At 41.2% G+C, this 20,635-nt stretch overlaps 1 protein-coding gene across 1 annotated transcript in view; it reads right to left on the bottom strand.

Annotated features, from left to right (window-relative positions):
* Positions 1-4,831, bottom strand: part of DNAH8 (dynein axonemal heavy chain 8) — a 319,842-nt gene extending 315,011 nt beyond the window's left edge. Inside the window, exon 1 of the mRNA XM_031667069.1 lies at positions 4,751-4,831. The gene's annotated coding sequence lies outside the window, so the exon portion shown is untranslated. The remainder of the gene's footprint in view (positions 1-4,750) is intronic.
* Between the last annotated feature and the right edge of the window lie 15,804 nt (positions 4,832-20,635).

Here is a 20,635-nt window from a genome sequence, read left to right as displayed (position 1 = left end):
GCAGCCAGCTTGCTTCTACGCCACCATTTTGAAACACAGTGTCAGGGTGCATTTTTGAGCTTGGTAGGGTTTTAGGGCTGCACCTTAATGGTTAGCCCATTCGCAGTAAAAATATTTGGTGGCAAGTCTAATGCTGGGCAGAATAGGTGTCCATCTGTGAAACAGCAGCCCAGGCATTCCTCTGACACTAGAGGGAGTGGGCTGTGATGATCCGCTGCGTTAGCTACACCTCTTCCAGGTCTCTGGAGAAGCCCCGCCTCTTGTCTTAAGAATACAACTTCAGGCCGGGCGCGGTGGCTCAAGCCTGTAATCCCAGCACTTTGGGAGGCCGAGACGGGTGGATCACGAGGTCAGGAGATCGAGACCATCCTGGCTAACACGGTGAAACCCCGTCTCTACTAAAAAATACAAAAAACTAGCCGGGCGACGTGGCAGGCGCCTGTAGTCCCAGCTACTCGGGAGGCTGAGGCAGGAGAATGGCGTAAACCCGGGAGGCGGAGCTTGCAGTGAGCTGAGATCCGGCCACAGCACTCCAGCCTGGGCGACAGAGCGAGACTCTGTCTCAAAAAAAAAAAAAAAAAAAAGAATACAACTTCACAGTGGATTGGATGAAAAAATATACACCATGGTATACTGTGCAGCCATGAAAAAAAACAAGTCTTCTGAAGGAACATGTATGCAGCTAGAGGCCATTATCCTAAGTGAACTAACACAGAAACAGAAAACCAAATACCTCATGTTCACACTTATAAGTAGGGACTAACACTGGGTACACATGACATAAAGATGAAAACAACAGACACTGGGGGTACAAGAGGGGGAAGGGAAGGATGGGGGTGAGGGTTGAAAAACTACCTATTGGGTACTATGCTCACTATCTGGGTGATAGGTTTAATCATACTCCAAACCTCAGCATCATGCAATAAACCTTTGTAAGAAATCTTCATATGTATCCCCTGAATCCAAAATAAAAGTTGAAAAAAAAAAAAAAAGACTACTTCAAGCCACAAATACTCAACAACTAGAGCTAATATAGCACCCCCTAGATGTCTTGCCTGAAATCCAGCCAAGACAAGAATTCCTGAAGAATTCAGTCTCATTTAAGAGATAAAGTCAGCTATATGAATCAATCAAGAATGTTAAATTGTGACGTTCTGCTGAAAAAGGAATTTAAAGAAGGAAGAGATAAATGTGGACAAAATAGACAAAGAGGATTTCATGGAGGATTTGAACATTAGTTGGCCTTAAAGGGTGAGTAGGAGTCAATAAGAAGCAGAGGGAAGAAATGTAAACAGAGAAGTAAAGAGGTAAACTATAAAGAGCTATGAACAGGCCAAATCAGGGAAAATTTAGCTGGGAAAAAAGAGTTTAGAACTACATCATATCATATTCATTCTTCCAAAAGACCACAAACAGCAAGGATTCAGAATCTGTTAAAATAAGTAATAAATGTAGTTTTTATATAAGCAGACTTTTGTGACTGTGAACACTGACATACAGACTTTGTTTCTGTGAATACGAGTGTCTGTAAACACTGAAAATTGGGATTAATCTCTACTGTGTGTCAGAAAAAAATAAATTATAAATAATTTGTTACAGTTTAAATTTTGTTAAAATAGATCATATATCTAAGATTCCCAAAGAAATATATAAATACATGATCACTGCCATTTTGGAGAGATTTTGCTTAACAAAATTGTCGAATCTTCCCTCCAATGAAATACTGTAATTTGAGATGCATTTTCTACATGGTTTTTGAGTGTCAAATATTCCTTGGCAGGTAACAAACTCTAAATACTAAAAGATCAACTTATGACTTCCAAAGAGTGATGCAATTATTTAATTTTAAGTTAGAAAATGTATGCAACTACTTTATATAGAGGAATTCCTAAAAACTATAGCAAAAATGAAAAAATCTTACCAACTATATATATATAGATATTCTATATCTATATATATATACACACACATACACACAAGGTTGGTGGTTCACTACAACATGTTTGTAATAGCAAAAACAAGCAAGAAAACACACAGACACACACACACCTTGGAAACAACCAAAATGTCCCTCAATGAAGGGCCCACTAATTGTTCTGTACTACCTTTGTTCAATAAAATTTTAATGCATCATTATCAATACAAAGAATGAGGTAGGGCTATATATGCAGATATGTAAAACTCTCCAAGACATACTGTTACATAAAAAAAGCAAGATCCATTGCATAATAACACCATCCCATAAATGTTTTAAAGTGTGTATATGTGTACATATGGTATTTCATCAATTCTAAGATGCATACTTTAAGAAGGTTTAATCTACAGCATTTTTTTTTGTTTCTCAGCACTTTTTTCTTTATGCAGTTACATAAAATACCTAATTTGCATGTATAGAATTGCAAAAACATTGTAATCAGTAATAGTTTAGATTTGATAAAGTGCCGTATAAGTCTTCTAGGGAGAATACACAATAAATTATTAACAAGAATCACTTTGAGTGAAAGAGATTGAAGAAGGGAAGTAGAAGAAGAATTTTTACTTTCCAATTTTCTAACTTTCAGTATGGTTCTTTTCTAAAAAAAAAAAATCATGTGTACATTTTAGTTGTATTATATGTGTGCATATCATATATAGTAACATCTATGACCAGCCTGGGCAACATGGAGAAACCCAGTCTTGACAATAAATGGAAAAAATTAGCCAGGCGTGGTGGCATGCACCTGTAGTCCCAGCTACTTGGAGGGCTGAGGAGGGAGGATAGCTTGAGCCCAGGAGGTCAAGGCTGCAGTGAGCCAAGATGGTGCCACTGCACTCCAGTCTGGGTGACAGAGTGAGAGCCTGTCTTTAAAAAAAAAAAAAATTAGGACCTAAAATTCCCTACAAATCTACCCCCAAGCATTCACATTCTGCTGACCCATAGAGCACGAAGTGAATGTGGCATCAACACTTGTTCACTTTCTCTGGGTCCTTCTCTCCTTCACAGACAACTTGCTCTGTTGTGCAGGCTGGAGCACAGTGATGCGAGCACGGCTTATTGCAGTCCTCACCTTCTGGGCTCAAACGATCCTCTTACTTCAGCCTCCCGAGTAGCTAGGACTAAAGGCATATGCAATCACATTTGGCTGTTCTCTTTTGGTTTGGGTTTTGGTTTTTCTGTAGAGATGGGATCTCACTATGCAGCCCAGGCTGGATGCAATCATTTTCAATTCCCACCATCCGTTCTCCTTAAGTTTAATTTTAAGGATTCAGTGAACTTCCACAAAGTCATCCCTAGTTATTTTCAGGAGCATTCCCAGGTGTTGGACTCCTCCACACCTAGGCATACTACAGTAAGTGAGCAAGTTGCATACCTGTGTGCTGGGTACAGCCAATTCAACCACCCCCTTTTCTCCTGCACCCATTTCTGTAACCCTGTCCCAAATGCATTAGTTCATTCAACAATATTGCGCGTCTTCTGCATGTGTGGCCACTGTGGCTACATAAAAGACTAAGGACTTCTCCAAAGTAAAATGCACAATCAAATCGGTGTGACAGACTATTGAATACAACACAAGATGGTCAATGTCAATGACAAGTGAATTAACGAAGGGCTAAGGGAGCTCAGCAGGCAGCAAAACTTCTGGAAAAAAAAAACTTGACAGAAAAGGTACCACACGAGTCAAGTCTAAAGAAGAGTTGTCAGGAGAAGATGGGAGAGAGAAACATTCTAGGCAGAAGGTGGGGACAGTGGGGTACTAAAGCAGAGAAGCAAAAACAGACACAACTAGCTTGGGAAAAGTAGTAAATTCAGTGATGAGACTTTTGGGCTAGAGGGGAATGAGAAGGGTAGAGGAACGGGAAATAAGCCTGGAGGGATAGGTATTTTTTTGTTTTATTTTTGAATTTTAAAAAATATATAGGTGTATGGCTGGGTGCGGTGGCTCACGCCTGTAATCCCAGAACTTTGGAGGCTGAGGTGGGCAGATCACAAAGTCAGGAGATGGAGACCATCCTGGCTAACACTGTGAAACCCCGTCTCTACTAAAAATACAAAAAAAAAAAAAAAAAAAAATTAGCTGGGCGTGGTGGCAGGCGCCTGTAATCCCAGCTACTCAGGAAGCTGAGGCAGGAGAATGGCTTGAACCTGGGAGGCAGAGATTGCAGTGAGCTGAGATCGCGCCACTGCACTCCAACCTGGGTGACAGAGCGAGACTCCGTCTCAAAAAAATATATATGTATATATTTGTATGTATGTATATATATGTATATATTTTTATTTTAATAGCTTTTGGGGTACAGGTGGGTTTTTTTTTCACATGGATGCATTGGATAGTGGTGAAGTCTGCGATTTCAGGGTCATCCAGGTAGTGTACATTGTACGCGATATGTAGTTTTTTCATCCCTCACCCCCCTCCCACCCTTCCCTTTCTGAGTCTCCAAAGTCCACTATACCCCTCTGGATGCCTTTGCGCAGCCATAGCTTAACTCCCACTCATAGTTGAGAACGTGCAGTATTTGATTTTCTATTCTCAAAACCAGGAGTGGGTGTGAAGTAACTTAGATGTCCAGTGAAGAGACTGACGAAGGGCAGTGACTCAGCTGGGGTTTTGAAGCAGGGGTTCCCTGAGTTCAACCAACAGAGGTGGAGGGCTGAACTGTAGCGTGGATTCCAGTCACCTAAAAAGAAGGAAAGGGGGCGGGGAACCCGGCTGTAGCAGGGCCTCCCGGGCAGGGGCCGGCCGCTCACAGCGCGCCCCGACCAGGCACTTACCAGCCCCAATGCCCCGACCACTCGGCCCACTGAGGCCGGCCTGAGCGGCTGCGCTGCCCCGGGGGAGCTGCTCCGGCCTCCGCGGCCCGGAGCGAGGCTGACGGTTGGGAGTCCGAGACAGGCTCGCTCCGGGGCGCCGTTCCCTTCCGGAAGCAGCTGGAGGGGCACGGGCAGCCCCCGCGTTCCCCAGTGAAGGACGCAGCCACGGAGCCCGAGGACTGAAACATTGTTTAGAGGGCCCCGGGCACTGAAGGGCGGCTTCCTGGAGATGGACATTTGGAGTGCGGTGCCAGGGGCTTGGGAGGATTCCCGCGTATTCGTGGAAATACGGAAATATATAACATAATGTTTTCCATGACCTTTACAATTTCTGAAGTTACTTAGTGTTTTCCTGGAGAACCTAAGAAATGTTTCCTGGTGAGTCAGTGTGTTCAGAAACCTGTGACTGATGAGAGAGAAAGATTCTGGGAGAAAACTGACTTCTCTCCCAAGTCCTCCTCCTCCCCTCTCCAGTACGTTTCTGCTTTTGCTGTAACTGCCGGACATGATGTGAGCGGTTCGTTTTTAGTTGGGTGTGTTAACCAAAGAAAAAAAAATGTAGTCATTTAAATAGTTAAAATTAGTTGGATTCAGATGTCTTACTGAGGACTGCAATTCGGGAGAGTCAGAGACCTGTTAGACTGCTCCAAAGCTTAGGTGGCATGTGATGGGAAGTGGCATCAGATGTGCTCAGCAGTTGCATCAAGTGAACTCAGCAGTTACATTTGAGCAAAATCTCATCAAGGGTGGGGTCCAAGGGTACATCTGGTTATAGATTATAAAGGCATAATCATTAATCCTATCAGTTATTATCCTATTATGTACAGGAAGAGGCATGAGTTAGGATCCTTGAACTTTTGCAAGAACAGATTCATGCAAGAGATGTCATCATCTTCAGCGGCATTCTTCCAGGGGCTGCACTTAGTCACTGAGTTAAGGGATTTGTGAAATTTGACTGCCAAAGATTCTCTGACATTCTGCTGGCAAGCAGAATGAGCAAATATAGCTTCTTACATAAACTATTTTGTCTCACAGGTGTGAAAGTCAGTCTTTGAATGTTGAGCAGATCAATGTGAAATGAGGACTGAAAGGTCTGTCAACTAAAAAAAAAAACAACAATTAATATAAAAAATCACAAATTAAATAAACCATAGTCCATCCATATTAATAGACATTACTCAGTGATTATACAACATAAGCTTATGGGGGCAAGGGATTCCTGCATATCCCTGCTGAGTATGCCAAAATGCAAGACCTACCTGCCCTCTAACTCTGAGCCACTTCCTTCACTGATCTGTAAGCAACTAAGTAGGCTACAGCAATCAAGGCATGAGAAGGCACAATTGCTCACTTCCCAGGGGAAAGGGACTAGCTTGTTTGCTGCTCCATACAAAAGATGCTGAGCACTTAGCCCCAGATTCTTTACCTGCCTCCCAGTTCACTGCCTGCATCTGGACCCATGGGGTTGCCCAGTGGGACTTGGGTTTGGGGGAACTGGCCTCCCATATGATACTCCTGCCATTTGTTGGCCTACGGGTAATAAGTGCTCTCCCTCTTGTCCATCAAATCTCATTGTTTACTTTTCGCACTGATGGAGCTGGGGCAGGTTTTATACTTGCCATCTTTTCCTGTCTCTATTCTCTCTCTCTAGTCTCATATGGTAAGAAACAAAACAGAATAGCATATTCCTTAATAAAGAGCCTTAAATATATTCATTCATATGCTTTAACCTGCAAATGCCTCTTTTGAAAATACATTCCTAAGAAATAATACTAAATATGGACAGAGCTTTGGTTTTATAGATGCTTTGCTGTATTAGGTTTGTAGCACTGTGATCCATGCAATAGTTTCATTAACTCTGGCAGAAAACTAGCTTCATGGAATACTGCCAAATGATAGCACTCCTGAGAATGCCTGAGATATAGGAAAACTGTACCTTCCGCAGAGTTCTCTTGAGGCTTAACAGAAAGTAAACCCCATGCAGCACTTATATAAGACATTAAGTGCCCACGATCCTGAGTATTTAGTGTCCCTGAAAATACAATAAGGGAACACATATAAAAACACTTAGCACAGTAGTACATGGTAATGGCTAAATCAATGCTAGCTGTTATTTGTAGTAGTTTAGTATTAGTGTGTGTAGTGAAGAAAAATACTGAACTGGTAATCAGGGAAACTGAGTCCTATAACTGTGCTACTCAACAAATAACTGTTTAGTTGACTAACCTTCAGATTGTGAAACTGCTCTATGACTGGATGTCCTCATTTGTAAAAAGAAATGGGGGAGTTGTGATAATCTCTAAGTTCCCTTCCAGTTCGAAAAATGTCTAACTCTATGATGAGTTTGGTTTCAAGCCTCATCGATTGAGAGGAAGATAATACTATTGACTGAAATAAAAATGTCAAAACAACCAATTGGAAATGTCTAGGTGTTGTAGAGAATATGCAGTTAAGGTGCACAGATTATCAATATTTATTATGTTATAATTGTCCTAAAGTACCACATGATTGTATTATCAAATAACAATTTAAGTAGCCAGTTATTCAAGTAAAACATATATAAATATTAAATAACTATCCACAGCTCATTTCTTTGAGCTTTTCTTGAAGGATTATCAGTTTGTGGCTGTAATGGCACATTTATATCTTGTTTAGTGTGGTCCATTCTACTTGAAAACAAAAATCTCTGCCAATGCAGAAAGCCAAAACACCTGACAATAAGAACCTAAGCAACTGTGAACCCAAAAGTATCTGAGACAGGTTGCAATCAATTCAGAAAGTTTATTTTGCAAATATTTTGCTAAGGTTGAGGATGCACCCATGACATAGCCTCAGGAGGTTCTGATGACATGTGCCCAAGTTGGCCAGCTTACACCTTGCTTTTATACATTTTAGGCAGACATAATACATGGGGGTGGGCCTTCCAGGCCACAGGTAGATTTAAAAATCTTCTGATTAACAATTGGTTGAAAGAGTTATTATCAATAGAAAGAAATGTGTGAATTACAATAAGGGGTTGTGGAGATCATGCAGTTGAAGGGTCCAAGTAGCAGGCTTCGGAGAAAATAGATTGTAAATGTTTCTTATCCGACTTAAAGTGTGTCCGATCAGTAATTCCAAGAGGAGGGTATAATGAGGCATGTCCGACCCCTCCTTCCATCATGGACTCCACTAGTTTTCAATCTATCTATTTTCCTACGGTTGGACATTTAGTCTTTATCGTTTTTTTCTTCCTACTTTTTTTTTCTATTCAAACCATGTCTCTTATACATGTGTCATGGAGTGCAGACACAATAACCCTTTTCATACCCTTGGCTGAGAGGAGGGGTCCATTCAGATGGTTGTGGGGGGCACAGGGGTTTACGATTTTATTTTTGGTTTACACAATTAATAAGATGTTGTTCATTAAGGAAAATAAATGTAATCATAAACGTATTCTAAACATGTTCTCCAATTTCCTAATTTTAAATTATTACCAACAAAAATGAAAAGCCATGTATACGTCCCTTGTAATGGGTTGAATTGTGTACCCCCTACAAAATATGTCCAAGTCTTTTTTTTTTTTTTTTTGAGACGGAGTCTCGCTCTGTCACTCAGGCTAGAGTGCAATAGCACTATCTTGGCTCACTGCAACCTCCGTTTCCCTGGTTCAAGCAATTATTCTGTGTCAACCTCCCGAGTAGCTAGGACTACAGGTGCACAACATCACACCCAGCTAATTTTTGTATGTTTGTAGAGATGGGGTTTCACCATGTTGGCCAGGCTGGTCTTGAATTACTGACCTCAGGTGATCCGTCCGCCTTGGCCTCCCAAAGTGCTGGGATTACAGGCATGAGCCACCGCGCCTGGCCAATATGTCCAAGTCTTAATTACCATGACCTGTAAATGTGACCTTATTTGGAAAAAAAAAATTCTTTCAGATGTAATGAAGTGAAAAATCTCAAGGTGAAACTGTTGGAGTGATGAGAACCAACACCAGGCTGTGGGGGCTACAAAGTCCGGTGGAGTCAAAGGTCTAGCGGGAACCAGCCCCACCAGCAATGTGGATTCTCTTGCTTATCCCAGGTGGGTCAAATGGCTGAAAAAATAAAGACAGAGACGAGTTTGTGAAAGCTGGGTCCAGGGGGATCACCGCAACGTGGAGTCGCAATGTCACCCAAGCACTGGAATAGCCAGCATTTATTATCAGTTTATATGTGGGAGGGGGAGCAAGGGCAGTGAGCAGAGGGTGGTCTGATCATGGGGTGAGAGGATCACATGATTGTAGGGTGAGGTCCATAGTAAAGATATACAGATATACGGAACCGTGAGTTCCAACCACTAGTTGTGTGCATCAGCAATTTAATAGGGTCAGGCCTTAACTATAGACGATGTTTAACTTTAAGGTGGTTATCAGGATTGTGCAGTAGGCAACTAAGAACAGGACATGAAACCAGGCGACTGGTCTGACCACAGTTCTACCTGGCCGAGGGGCCCCTGGGAAGGGCTAGGAGAGTGGTGGGAGAAGAAGAGCTTTACACCCTTATCTCGACCACTGAAGCTTTCACTTCCAAACAGACATCCCTTGTGCATCAGTTTATAGGCTCTCCATAAGGGCTGGATTCCTCTCCCAGGGCCTTAATAGAGATGCCTTCCTGAGAAAGGAATCTGGGTGATGTGTCACCTCCCATCCTAAACATCCCTCTATAGGCTCTCTGCAGGGGAAAGCACGTCATGTGCTGTTAACTCTCACTGGCAGCCAAACCTCATGGTGAGTGGCTCAGTCTTTCAGTGTTGCTTTAATAACCTGATCACTGTTTAACAATCAAGCAATCATCATTATACAAAGGCAAGCATTCTACTAGAAAAACAACACAGCAATTTAGAAAGTTATATGTAGTTCTTTTTTTCTTCTGACTTCATTCTAGAATTGCTTACACAAACACTTCCTTTAACTGTCCCTCCGTTTCTCCCCAGTCCAGGGTCCTGGGCTTTGCCCACACAAAGGAATGAGAAAAGACAAGTTAAGAATGCATAAGGTGGGTCCAGGGGGCAAACGCTTGTATGGAGGCTGCGAAGGCCCTGAGCGCTCAGAGCCCACACTATTTATTGGTGATCAAACAAAGAACCAGGTGGTGAGGACGTGTGGATGTGGGGGTAAACAAGGGTGTGAGGACATGGGGGTAGAAAGGTAGCGGTGCATGAAGCATAGCTGTGACAGTTTAGCATTTTCTTTGACACATAGAATATGCTCTGCTGCTTGAGATAATGGAGAACATGTTTACGAGGCTGGGAGAGCAACCAACAAGTCTGTGCACATTCCAGAGGCCATGAGAGGTTTTATGCCCTGAGCCCTGGATTCCATCCAAGCCATGAGGGGTTTTATGCCCTGGGCTTAGATTTGTGGAGAGGCAGGGCAGCCTTCCACCCTTTGGCACAGAGCTTGGTGTTCCAAGGGCCACGAGGGGTTTTACACCGTGGACCCTGGACATTTTCCAAGACTCTTTTATATTATGACAGTTCTGCCTCAGTTCTTCTACTAATGTATCTCCCTTCCTTTTTTGCAAAACCGCCACAGTTATTATTGCTTGTTCTTGGCGGCGACTTTCTCTCCAGAGGCGACTTCCACATCTGCAGACTACATAAAGACAAACAACACAGATTAAAAGCACAATCTGTAGTCCCAGCTACTTGGGAAGCTAAGGCAGGAGAATGGCATGAACCTGGGAGGTGGAGCTTGCAGTAAGCCGAGATCGCACCACTGCACTCCAGCATGGGCAACAGAGTAAGACTCTGTCAAAAAAAAAAAAAAAAAAAAAAAAAAAATCTCACAATCATCATTGAAATCACAGAGCCTCCAAGTATCTTGATCCATTTTAGCAGGTTAATAGCTGCTAATCCGTCTGAAGCTCCTTCTAGCACTTCAGTTCCTGGCATTAGTGTCAGATGTACCTGAGAGGCTTGAAATACTTGTTTCTTCAGTTTTGCAATATCCCAAGATAAATTTCCAGTATGACCTGTCAAATGTCTCTTAACTTTTTCCCACTCATGCTCTGTTTCATTATACAGATGAGGAGTAATGTAAAAATCAGAGGTATTTCAATCACATTGCATTTGAATTTTACTTTTTAAACTTCAATTCACTGTCTGACAGAGATTGTTAATTTGGTTAACTATTTTTTTATTTATTTGATTTTGAAAGTTCCATAATTTTGTGGAATGATTTTGCCACTTATTGACAAATGTAATAGTTTGTACAGATGAATGTAGAGCCACACCAGCCATTGCAGTAGTAGTAGTAACAGCAATGAGGCCAATTATAGCAACTATGAGAGCAACTATAAAATTTTTTGAATAGGATAAAAGTTTTCTAAGGATTTCAGTTACTATACCAATGGATGGAGATTCCTCCCATGGTCTATTTAAATACATGAGATCCAGACTCCTTCCCTGGCTTAAATTATTAGGATAGTCTGATTTTTGTTAAAAGTTGAAATAATGCAGGTAAACAAATGACATTCAGGGCATGAAATAAAGTGTGTATTTATGTCAAGAGTAACATTTCCTATTGCTAGCACAAAAGGTGGCCAGACCCAACTTTGAATCCAAAAAGTCCTGTTGGAAAGAAAAGAAAGAATATATTTATTTTTACCTCCTTCCCCTTTATACTTGTTATATTTACCCTACTAAATTTTGATTGAACTTTGAGCCATAGCTAATTTCCATAATTCAGAATGGTCCTGTTCTATGTCAGGAGATATTATTTTTGGACTGAGGTGACAATGTCAGTAGGACTCCACATGATAGGGACCTCAGTTTTTTGTCCAAATATATTGTGTATGATTTAATTGCCAACGGTTCCACTGCTTTATTACATTTGTTCTATAAGAAGGCCTTCTGGTGCAATTTTCTTTAAAGATCCCCTTAGGGTACTAATTAAAGACGATTCCATAGGAATTATTTTGTAGCACCTCAGCCTTACTTGCTATACAATTTTTCCAAGTTTAAACATCTGCATCTTTAAACTAAACTTTATTTTGTTTATATTTGCACTTATTCAGATGGAACTGCAGGGTTTTAGGATGGGAATTATTGTATTTTAAACTGTACCCTGAAATCATATGCAAAGCAGCCCATGTTTATTTTAGGGGGGACTACTGCCAACCAGGCCTGTGTGTTCATCTATAAACATCCAACAGCAGGTCCCAGGCATATTGGGGGATAATTATATTCTATGGGTATATTTATTTTTATCTCTTCCTTTTTAGGATTCATTGGCCCTCGGCTATCTATGGGCTCAGGTATCCAGGTACTGTCGTTGGTATACACCTCAGTAACATGGTCCATCCAACTCACAGACCTAATTAAAGGAGGAAATGGGACATATGCCCAATAAGTGAAATTCTGAGTTGCTCCTATGTAGGGAGGCTTACCATCATGGTGAGTACCGCCAGCATGGCCACCATCAGGTTACTAGTTGTTTTTAGTTTGTTCTGTGCTTTCAAGTTGTCCTTTGCCATCTGTGCCAACTTCTTGATTTGTCCCCATGTTGGAGAATTTGCCTGATGACTATTCTTGGTTTTATCCTTCATCTCTGAGATGTTTATTTGTGCTATCACTCATATAGGGAGCTTTGGCTCTTCCCAGAGTCCTCTCTTCCTGCTGTAGTTCATGATAGATCTTCAGATGTTTGGTGGGCACCCATACAGGCACCTGATTGTTACCTGGAGAGACATAAGCAAATCTTCTTCCCCATATAATTATCCGCCCTTTGATTAAGTTTAGTTAAAGGGCCAGGGAGGTTAGTATGTACTCTCATATGAGTGATATAGAAAGGGGAATGCCTTGGTTTTACCGCTTGCAGTAAAGAATGAAATAAAAAATTAAGTTGGTCATTAGTCACATTTTGAATTAAGGCACATTCAATATTTTGCATGGCTTGCACTACATGGGCTGAATCAGAAACAATGTTTACTGGCTGTTTACAAGTTTTTAACACTGTTATCACAGCCATAAGTTCAGCCCTTTGAGCAGAAGCAAAGTCAGTTTGAAAAACTTGTTGTTGAGGTCCCACAAATGAGGCCTTTCCATTACTAGATCCCTCAGTAAACATAGTAATGGCCCCTTCAATAGAGGTTTTTTGAATAATGGAAGGCAATATCCATGATGTTAATTTAAGAAATTGGAATATTTTGGATTTAGGATAATGATTATCAAGAACACCAATAAAACTGTCAAATTAACTTGCCATTCCTGGGAATTAATATAAATCTGCAGAATTTGTTGTTTGTTTAATGGAACTATAATTTGATTTGGATCATATTTCATTAATTTTGTTGTGCACAGCCTTGCTTGTTCTATTAGTACAGCAATTTGATTTAAGTACAGAGTGAGCGTTTTAGTTGTATTGTGAGGTAGAAAAAGCCACTCAACCAGATTATTCTATTGAACAATAACACCTCTAGGTGAATGTTTAGTAGGAAAAACTAAAAACTGCAATGTCTGCATAGGGTCAAATTGTTTTACTTGTACTTGTTGAATTTTCCTTTTAATTAATCGAATTTTCTCTAATTCCTCTTTGGACAAAAAGGGTTTACTGTTAAGATTAGAATTACCTCGTAAGGTAGAAAAGAGGTGAGACATGGCATAGGTAGGAATGCCTAACGTGGGATGAATTTAATTAATGTCTCCTAATAATTTTTGAAAATCTTTTAGAGTTTTAAAATTATTTTTTCTAATTTGAACCTTTTGAGGCTTAATAATATTTTGTTCTACTTTAATTTCTAAATATTGAAAGGGAGTAGAAGTTTGGATTTTACTGGGGGGCTATGATTAACCCTGCTGGAGTTACAGCCTTTTCTAACTGTTTGTAGCATAGCATTAATTCCTCCATAGTTTCAGTTACACATAAAATATCATCCATGTAATGGATAACATAACATTTTTCAAATTGTTCTCTAACTGGCTTAATAGCTTTTCCAACATAAGTTTGACAAATAGTCAGGCTATTTAATATGCCTTGTGGTAATACTTTCCAATGGTATCCATCTGCTGGTTCTTTGTTATTTACAGCAGGAACAGTAAAAGCAAGTTTTTCATAATCTTGAGTAGCTAAAGGAATGGCAAAGAAGCAATCTTTTAAATCTATTACTATGAGAGGCCAGTATTTTGGGATCATTGTTGGAGAGGGCAGCCCTGGTTGCAGTGCGCCCATGGGTTGAATTACAGCATTAATGACCCTCAAATCTGTTAACATTCTCCATTTCCCTGATTTTTGCTCAATAACAAACAAAGGAGAATTCCAAGGGGAGAAAACCGGCTTTAGATGTCCCTTTTGCAATTGTTCCTGCACCAATTTTTTTAAAGTCTCCAGTTTTTCCTGTTTCAGTGGCCATTACTCCACCCAAACCAGCTTGGCAGTTAACCAAAAGAGGAATGGGAGCCAGAGGCTCAGCAATGGCTGCTCCTAAAAATGATACCCTAATCTAGTTCAATCTGTTTGCCCTTTTAGTTCTAAAGGTTCTGGTTGGCCATTTTCATTTTTTCCCAGTCCATTCCCTAGGAGATATCCCATTTTTCTCATCATTTGTTTACTGCTATTACTATACTGATCCATAGGAATGATATTTCAGCCCCCCATTGTTGTAATAAGTCTTTACCCCACAGATTGACAGGAATAGGTATAATAATAGGTTGAATTGTCCCTTCTTGGCCATCTGGCCCTTGGCATGGCAAAATTAAAGAACTTTGAAAAACTTCTGATGCAGCTCCTACTCCAATAATACCAACGGATGGCTTTTGTTTGGGCCAGTGTCAGGGCCATTGAATTAAAGCAATAATAGAAACATCAGCTCCAGTATCTACTAACCCTTCAAAGTCTTTTCCTTGAATGGTTACTGTACAAATAGGTCTCTTATCAGACACTCGATTAACCCAATATACAGCTTTTCCTGCTGGATTCGTACTACCAAAGCCTCCTATTCTTTTTACTGTGCTTCTCCCCAGTTTTGCATAAGGTAACAGTAACAACTGAGCAATTCTTTCTCCTGGGGAAGCAGATCATGGAGTTGAGGAACTAATAACCAGTTGAATTTCTCCAGTATAATCAGAATCAATTAATTCCTGTATGTACAGTGACACCTCTTAAATTTAAACTAGATCTTCCAAGCAATAGACCAACTGTTCCTGAGGGTAAAGGGCCCCCAACTCCCATGGGGACCTTTTTTGGTGGCTCCCCAGGAAGTAAGGAAATGGGAACTGTACTGCAAAGATCTACGGCAGCACTGCCTACTGTGGTGGGGGACAATTGTACATTTGTAAGGAAACTGACTGTGCTGGATATGCCTCAGTTTGTTAAGGGGCCCAAGGTGTGAAGGGGTGGCCTGCCCCTCCACACCTGTGGGTGTTTCTCGTAAGGTGGAACGAGAGACTTGAGAAAAGAAATAAGACACAGAGACAAAGTATAGAGAAAGAAAAGTGGGGGCCCAGGGGACCGGCGCTCAGCTTACAGAGGACCCACGCCGGCACCAGTCTCTGAGTTCCCTTAGTATTTATTGATAATTATCTTTACCATCTTAAAGACAGGGGAGTGGCAGGACAATAGGATCATTTTTAGGGAGGAAATTAGCAGTAAGACATAAGAACAAAAACCTCTGTGATATGAATAAGTTCAAAGGAAAATCCTGTGCCTTGAGATAAACCTTTTAGCAACATTGTTTCATCCTATCACATGGGGATAAACCTTGGACAATACCTAGCTTTCCTAGGCAGAGGTCCCTGCGACCTTTGGCCGTGTACGTGTCTCTGGGTAGTTGAGATTAAGAGAATGGTGATAACTTTTAACCAGCAAGCTACCTTCAGGCATTTGTTTAACAAAGACACATCCTGCACAGCCCAAAATCCATTAAACCTTGAGTCACCGCAACACATGTCTCTTGCAAGGACAAGGTTGGGGGTAGGGTCACAGATTAACAGCATTTCAAATACAGAACAAAATGGAGTCTCTTATGTCTACTTCTTTCTATATAGACACAGTAACAGGCTGATCTCTCTTCCTTTTCCCCACAAAGGTGGGTCCCTCTTCCCATTTCCCAAAAGAGGTTGCCCATCTTTGCTAAATTTAGAATGACACTGATTTGCCGAGAGATTGCCTTTCTTACACCAGGGGCAGATACCGGGACTTTTCTGTTGATTGATGGTAATAGTTTTTGCCTTTTGATTTCGTTTTCTACATTCCTTGTTTGTGTGTCCAAATTGCCCACAATTAAAACAAGAGCCAGAGAAATGGGGCATATTTTCCCACCTTTAATCCAGCCATAGCTTGAGCTAAAAGAGTAGCCTTATTTAAGTTACCTTCAATGCTATCACAAGCCTTAATGTATTCATCCAACTGAGGCTTCCCTCTCTTAGGTCTAATGAAATAAGGATATCTTTTCCCTGTAACATTTATTTTTTTCCATGCCTGTAAGTGCATAACTGAACAATGGTAACATTTTTCATTTCTGCTTGATTGTCTAATTGGCCCCAATTAGGGCCCATCCCCAATAACTGTTCAAAGGAAACAGGCACAGGCAGCTGTGCTTGTGTGTTTTCTCTTGCCTGAGTTTGAGTTTCATCAGCCCACCAAGTTTTAAACTGCAAGTACTGGGATGGAGTGAGAACAGGTTTTGTTAAAGTATCTCAGTGATATGATATTAATCTATTATCAAGAGTCACATTTTTTAGTAAAGTGTGTACAAAAGGAGAATTTGGCTCATATTGACTAATGGCTTGCTTAAATTCCTTTAACAACTTAAAAGGAAAAGTGGCCCAATTAGTTTTATTCTGTCCTTCTTGCTGGATTATAGTAACGGGAAATTGCCATGCTTCAAGGTCTCCTTCAGCTCTAGCCTTCACAATAGTGTTTGGGTGAAGGAGAAAGGACAAGATGGAGGAAGGTGAACAAGAAGGCATAATCCATGTTGCTTCCGGGTTCTTCCTCACCAACTTTCCCGCGCGCGGGAAGATGCAGATCAACCGAGCATGCTCCAGGTGATGTCAATCCGAAGAGATCAAAACTTACCCGGCCACGCCTATGGAGACGCCCCTATCACGCCCTTATCCTGCCCACTGCCCTCCCCCTCCCAGTACCAATGCATAAAAGTCTGCCACTGGCAGGAGCCAGCGTGACTTCTTCGGCCCCCGCATTTGTGGACCGGAGAACATCACCCGAGAGCGCCGGTGCGACTTCCCTGGCCCCCCCACACCTGAGGACCAGAGAACCTCGTCCGAGAGTGTATGCATATTTGCAATAAAAGACTGCCACTTTCTTATGTACTTTGGCCTCATGTTTAATTACTTAGCTCTCCTAAATTAAGTTACATTAAATTAAATCAAAACAGTTACTGCCAAATTAATTTAAATTAAAACAAATAGAATTTTGTATAGCACCACCAATCGCTCCAGGTTTTAATGTTGCCACTACAGGAGCAGTATGCTTTACAGCTAATTCATCATCTTGCCCATTAAGGGGAGAGGGAGGAGGTGGCCATTCACTTAATTCAGCAGGTGGAATGGATGGGCTAGTAAAATACACCTTTTTCAGCTTCCCTTTCTTTTCTTTAATTTCCTCCTCTTCCTGTTCCTCACATTCAGAATCTGAAGTTAATTTTTTACACTTGTCTGCCTCTTCCTCATCTGAATCTGTCTCATCATCTGTTTGAAATGGCTGAAGAGCTGCCTTACCAACACCCACACTGACCAAACAGAAACTGGAATTTTGGCTCCTTCTTTATGTGCCTTTTTATAAATCTCTGCCAATTCTTTCCCATTCATCCAACTCCATTGTCCCTTGTTCTGGGAACCATGGGCAAAACTGTTCTACAGTACGAAAGAGTTTTAATAAATTCTGAGTACTAACTTTTAGTCCCCATCTCCATAATAAATCCCTTAAGAAATTTAATTAAGCAAAATGTTTACTTTCATTCTGTCCCATTGTTACCCTGGTTCTTCAGAGCACCCAGCTTACCCACCGAGCTTCTTTCAGCCATCCTCAGGTGTCTTCTGACAATGCGTCCTCCGCTTCCACATTCCACATGCTGTAGCATTCCTTCAGTGGGGTCTTCATAGCCCCATGTTGGGCGCCATAAATGTTGGGGTGATCAGACCCAACACCAGGCCGTGGGGGCTACAAAGTCCGGCGGAGTCAAAGGAATGAGAAAAGAGAAGTAAAGAGTGCATAATGTGGACCCAGGACGCCCACACTGGTATGGAGGCTGCAAAGGCCCCAAGCTCTGGGATCCCACACTATTTATTGGTGATCAAACAAAGAAGCAGGCGATGAGGACATGTGGATGTGGGGGTAAACAGGTGAGGGCATGAGGATGTGGGGGTAGAAAGGTAGTGGTGCATGAAGCATAGATGTGACAGTTTAGCATTTTCTTTCACACATATAGAATATGCTCTGCTGCTTGAGATAATGGAGAACGTGTTTACAAGCCTGGGAGAGCTACCAACAAGTCTGTGCACATTCCAGAAGCCACAAGAGGTTTTATGCCCTGAGCCCTGGATTCCATCCAAGCCACAAGGGGTTTTATGCCCTGGGCCTAGATTTGTGGTGCAGCAGGGCAGCCTTCCACCCTTTGGCACAGAGCTTGGTGTTCCAAGGGCCACGAGAGGTTTTACATCCTGGACCCTGGACATCTTCCAAGACTCTTTTATATTATGACAGACAAGCCAGTCCTGCCTCAGCTCCTCTACCAACAGAAATCATCCTGATTTAGGGAGAATCCTAAATCTATGACTAAAGTCCTAATCACAGAAAGTGGAGAGAGATTATAGACATGAAGACAGGGAGGAAGGCCATGTGAAGATGAAGGCAGAGATTAGAGACACATTTCCACAAACCAAGGGGCTCCAGGAGCCACCAAAAGCTGGAGGAGGCAATGAAGGATTTTCTGTAGAGCCTATAATCGGGGGATGACCCAGCTAACACCTTGATTTCACACTTCTTGCCTCCAGAATTGTGAGATAATAAGTTTCTGTTGTGTTAAGTCACCAAGTTTGTGTTAATGTGTTACATCATCCCTGGGAAAATTAATACACCCCTTTGACCAAAAAGGAGAATGTGAAAGTTTTCATGTCAGTGTGAAGTGTTTTATGAAAATCCTGACAAATAGAGTTGAGGAGGGCTATGAAAAGAAGGGTGTCATGCTTGTATGACTGATAACAAAATTATCACAAAAGATTCTGTGAAACTACAGTCTTCTACAAAGGCCATGAAAACCTTATGCAAAAAAACACTTCTGCAAGGACATCCACCCAGGAACTCTGTCTATCCTTAGACAGACATCATCACCCTTACTGTTGATCATTGTAGCCAAGGATAATTGCCTCAAAACGATTATGTAATCTTCCTCATTTTTCATTAAAAAACTTTTGTTTTCCTTTATTTCCCTGAATATGCACATAGTTTACTATGGCATACATATTCCCATTGCAATGCCCTACGTTCAAATAAATACCTTTTTCTTTTAGAGAACCTCTTTCTGTTTTTTGGTTTGACAAAGCACTTCTAAACTCTTTGGAATTTGTGTTTCTCAAACAGGGACTATTTCTAAACTATTTCTTCCCCACTATCACTGTCTTCTCTTTTGTTTCTCTATGTGGTGCTTGTTACTTTTTAGTTTTTAAAAAAAATGTGCAATGAAATATTTAAAATATACAGAGAGTCATAAAGAATAATACAACTCTCCATTTGCCCAACATCCAGCTTAAGTTATAAAACATTGTCAACAACACAGTGAAATCTACAGTATATCCCTCCCCTATGTCTTCCTCTGCTGCCCCTTAGAGGAAATCATGTTCCTGAATTTATTTATTCCCAGACACTTCCTGTACCATTACTAGATGTGTATTTAGCCCTAGGCAATACATTATGTCATTCTGCATATTTTTAAGCTTTGCAAAAATGGTATTGTGCTATGTGTATTCTTCTGCAACTTGTAATTTTTTTCATTTCTATTATGAGATTTATCCATATTGGAATAGTAGCTCTGGTTCATTCATTTTTACTTATGTATAGTAGTCCACTCAATGAAAATAACACTATCTATCTATTTTCCTATGGTTGGACATTAAGGCTTTATCTTTTTTTCTTCTTTTATTTTTTTGCCATTCAAATCATGTCTGTTATACATGTCTCATGGAGTGCAGACACAATAACCCTCTAGGATATATACTTAGCAGTGGATCCAGGAGGTACTCTCTTCAACTTAATTAGATACTGTGAAATTACTTTCCAAAGTGTGTCCACTGGCAAGTGTTTAGTCATTTTAGCTGTTCTACATCCACACCAACACTTGATATTTACAGGTTTTTAATTTTTTAATTTCTGTCAATCTCAAGAGCATAAAAGAAAACACATTTCTATATTAAATTGCATTTTCCTATTTACCAGAAAATTGGAGCGGTTTTTCTTTTTTTTGTTTGTTTGTTTTTTTTTTTTTTTTTTTTTTTTTTTTTGAGACGGAGTCTCGCGCTGTGTCACCCAGGCTGGAGTGCAGTGGCGCGATCTCGGCTCACTGCAAGCTCCGCCTCCCAGGTTCACGCCATTCTCCTGCCTCAGCCTCCGAGTAGCTGGGACTACAGGCGCCCGCCACCACGCCCGGCTAGTTTTTTGTATTTTTAGTAGAGACGGGGTTTCACCATGTTAGCCAGGATGGTCTCGATCTCCTGACCTCGTGATCCACCCGCCTCGGCCTCCCAAAGTGCTGGGATTACAGGCTTGAGCCACCGCGCCCAGCCGCGGTTTTTCTTTTTCTTTTACTTTTTTTGAGACAGAGTCTCATTCTGTCGCCCAGGCTGAAGTGCAGTGGTGTGATCTCAGCT

This window comes from Papio anubis, chromosome 6 (genome assembly GCF_008728515.1).
Source record: "Papio anubis isolate 15944 chromosome 6, Panubis1.0, whole genome shotgun sequence".
Classification (NCBI taxonomy): Eukaryota; Metazoa; Chordata; class Mammalia; order Primates; family Cercopithecidae; genus Papio; species Papio anubis.
The sequence above is the reverse complement of the archived record's forward strand: the minus strand, read 5'-3'. Positions and strand labels throughout refer to the sequence as shown.